This window comes from Artibeus jamaicensis, unplaced genomic scaffold (assembly GCF_021234435.1).
Source record: "Artibeus jamaicensis isolate MK-2021 breed Jamaican fruit bat unplaced genomic scaffold, CSHL_Jam_final scaffold_916, whole genome shotgun sequence".
Lineage (NCBI taxonomy): Eukaryota > Metazoa > Chordata > Mammalia > Chiroptera > Phyllostomidae > Artibeus > Artibeus jamaicensis.
The window spans coordinates 28481379-28485481 of NW_026522059.1; the positions used below are offsets into that span (position 1 = coordinate 28481379).

Sequence of the window (4103 nt, forward strand, 5' to 3'; positions counted from 1 at the left end):
TATCTGGAATTTGCTTTAGAATATACTTTTTAAAAAAGGTAAAATGTTAATCATTGAAACTGGATGATGGATATTTGGGAATTTACTTTGTTGTTCTCTCTACTTTTGTGCAGTTTTATAATATCTTTAATAAAATTTTTTTTAATTAGAAAAACCAGGCATGTGCCCTAACTGGGAATCGAACCAGACCCTTTGCTTTGCACTCTGGCCCTCAATCCACTGAGCCACACCAGTCAAGGCTAATAAAAAGGGGGAGGGGGAAGGGGACAGTGAGGAGAAGGGTTTTCAGGCACTACTATAAAGGGCATATGGACAAAACCAAGGGGGAGGGTGGAAGCAAGAGAGGGAGGTGAGTTTGGATGGGGTATGGGGGAGGGGTGGGGAGAAAATACAGGCGACTGTAATTGAACAACAATAAGATAATTTTTTTAAAAAAGAAAAAAATTTTAAATGTTTTAAAGAGAAAAGTAGATGATCAGACAAAAGTCGAACACTTGACTAGTAAGAATTTAAGAGATTGAGAGCAGCAAAAATAGAGGAAAAGAGGTTGTCAAATAAATAATTCAAGAAAATCTGCCAGAACTGAAGAACATGAACTAAACTAAAAGAGTTCCTGATTCAAGATTGGGAGAGGGATAATGAAAAATGAATTTGAAACATCTATTGTGAAGGCGATCAAGGAAACCCCTGCAAATGATAGGGACATGTCAAAACTAACCTGAAGGGACTCTCGATGGCCAAATCTGGGGCAATCTGAGAATCAAAATAAATAATAATAACAGTGGATTATAATCCATAGAATAAAATAAGAGTTGAGACTATACCGAAATAACTAAATAACTGAATAAATAGGGAAAAGGGAAAACTCTTTTATATAGCAGAATTATATTTAATAAATATAGAAGGAATGATAGAAATGGAAAATCATAATTTTTTTTACTGACAAATCATTTGCACAAGACAAAAATGTCTCCACATTGTTTTCATTTATACAGAACATAGAACATTTCACATGTATCAGTTTTTCTCTTTTTCAACAGAATTCATTTCAATCTTGTCCCAGCAACTGCTTCTCATTTTAGGACATATGTTTTATTCATATGGATTTTAGTAACACATATACACTTATTATAGCCAAGAAAGCATACTTGAATTTTGGACTGTCATTCGTTGCTATGGAGACTGTATCAACATATGGTGAAAACCCTCTGGCTCCTCCCATCACATCTTTCATTTCGAGCCAGTACTGGCCTCCTTTGTACAAGCCTCCGTGACTTCTTTGTTATTATCTCCTTTAGTCATAAATTTGATGTCTCCATTGTCTTTTTCATAAACCTGGAATACTCTGTAAACAATTGGGATGTCTTGTCCTTCAACTTTATGAACAACTGTTTTATCAGCTGTGGTAGATCCATCCCAGGTATCACCAGGAGCGGGTCTTCCTTGGGAAAGAAGGGCATCATGCCAGAATTGGCCAATACGCGTTTGGACTGTTCATAGTTGCTTTCGTGAGTTTGATACAAATAAATGCCTCTTATAATATTACTCTTTTCAAAAATAACTTAAAACTTAGTAACCCACTATACTACATCTTTATGAATTAGGTAATGAGAAGCAACAAAGTGATTTATCTTGATTATCATGTTTTAATAATGTTATAAATCAATATATTAATTAAATTATAATTATATCAATTTAATATTTTTAGTAATTATATATGATTACTAAAATTTCCTGAAGATAGTTCTCAGCAGGTTTTATAATTCTTTCAAAATATAAACTAACATGTTAATTTGAATTGAAAAATGAAGTCAGGTTTTTTTTGTAACAGTAAAAAAGACTGATTGGCTTGACAAAGGAAAGTAGCTCTTTAGGTGATTTGGTAGATATTTTGCATATCTTAAACGTGCTATATTTGAAGCTTCAAGGTTTTTAAAAAGCTTTTATTTATTTATTTTTTAGAGAGAAGTGAAGGGAGGTAGAAAGAGAGAGAGAGAGAGAAATAACGATGTGAGAGAGAAACATCAATTGGTTGCCCCTCACAGTCCCCCAACAGGGGACCTGGCCCACAACCCAGGCATGTGCCCTGGCTGGGAGTTGAACCTGCGACCCTTTGGTTCACAAGCTGGTGTTCAACCCCCTGAGACACACCAACCAGGGCCAAAGCTTCAAGTTTTGACAACATATATATTTAAAGCATGTGTTCATTAAGAACATTTTACTGAAAATTAAATTAGCTAAAGTGTAATGAAATTAAGATTGGTCTGGATGTGGTTTTCTTTTCCCTTAAGTTTAAAGAATTAAACATGATACTTCAAAGTGAGAGAATAACAAGTATAATAAATAGTTATTGAATGAGCCTTGGTGAAATCTTTTCTGCAGATTTTCTAAAAGTAGAGAAACTGAGGGACTCTACTGTCCAAGTAACAAACTCTTTTATAAATGAGGAGGTTTCCAGTTCAGCGCTTTCACCAACTGGAAGGAAAATCTAGACCAGTTGGTAGATCATTAGCACAATTTTTAATGACATTTTATGATTCTTCAAGAAGAATCATAACCTAGAAGGAATGCAAAACTTGATTGGCACTGCAATTATAAAATGCCTTTGTTACTACTTACTTTTAGAATGTGACAAGATTTCTTAGTGTTCACAGTTATTTTTTTAAAGGAATAAGAAATGATATAATACCCTGTTTTGTTCTAGCAATAAGCCATTTTAATCCATGGGTCATGAACCAATTGAAAAAAGCCCCATTGATCTCATTAAGAGAAATATACTTCTATTAAAAAGATAGTTTTATGTTTAGTAGTTTTTAAATGACTATATGTTTATAATTGATATATATGATTTTTAATCAACTATTGCTTTATATTATTGTATATTCATAGGAATCAATGATAAATTTGAACAAAAGTTTTAACACCTAAAATGATAGTCACACATAAAATTTATAAATTCAATTTATATTAATATGTTTGTTACAGAGAATTATGATAGGATGATTAATAAAAGGCTTTTAAACAGAAAATCAAAAACTATCATAGAATAAAATTTTGTGGAAGAATTAGTAGAAAAGGAAAGATGTAAAATTTCAAATGTTAAAGAAGGGATTGTTCAGGAAAGTGACCAGAGTGGACCTCTGAAAATGGTTCCCTATTCACTTGACTCAGAAAATCCCACAAAATCATACAAATCAAGAGATTCAAATCTTCATGTTTACTTTAAGAACACCCATGAAACTGCCCAGGACATGAAGAGTATGTATATTCGAAAAGCCACCCAGTATCTGAAAGATGTCACCTTAAATAAGCAGGGTGTCCCATTCCGTGGATACAATGGTGGAGTTGGTAGGTGTGCTCAGGCAAACAATGGGGCTGGTCACAGGGTCGGTGCCCCCAAAAGAGTGCTGCGTTATTGGTGCTGGTGCTTAAAAATTCAGAGAGTACTGCTGAACTCAAGGGTTTAGACGTAGATCCTCTAGTCCTTCAGCACATCCAGGTGAATAAACTCCCAAGATGCGGCGTAGGATTTACAGAGCTCACGGGTAGGTTAACCAGACGTGAGCTCTCTCCGCCACATGCAGACGATCCTACTGAAAAAGCACAGGTTGTTCCGAAACCAGAAGAGGAAGTTCCACATGTAAATTTTATGCGTGACTGTCATTTACAGAAGAAACTGAAGAAACAAAAGCTTATGACCTAGCAGTAAATTCAGCATAAAATAAATACTAATAAAAGTAAAAAAAACGAGAGAGAAGGGATTGTTTGGGATTTTTTTAATGCATCGCTGTAATAGCAACCAATCACTGTGATGTTGATATTATTTTAGGTTCATTTAAATTTGATGTGACCATTTTATTTTAGAATGTCTATATTTACAATGTCAGAAATTACATCTTTTTCAACTACTTAAACTTTTGATAAAAAATTATTTCAGGATGTTTTGAGCAAAAAAACAAAACAATCTTGAATAGCCCTATTCTAGGGGATTCTGCTACAGACAATCATAGACTGAGTCTTAGGTTGGCTCCACTCACTCCTGGAATATTCCGTGAAGACTTGTTCTAATTAAGTTTTCTTTATTTCACTTTATATACTCAGGG

At 34.0% G+C, this 4103-nt stretch overlaps 1 pseudogene; it reads left to right on the plus strand.

Moving 5' to 3' along the window:
- The first annotated feature begins 3146 nt into the window (after nucleotides 1–3146).
- On the plus strand, nucleotides 3147–3703 carry LOC119038563 (60S ribosomal protein L17-like; annotated as a pseudogene).
- The last annotated feature ends 400 nt before the right edge of the window (nucleotides 3704–4103 follow it).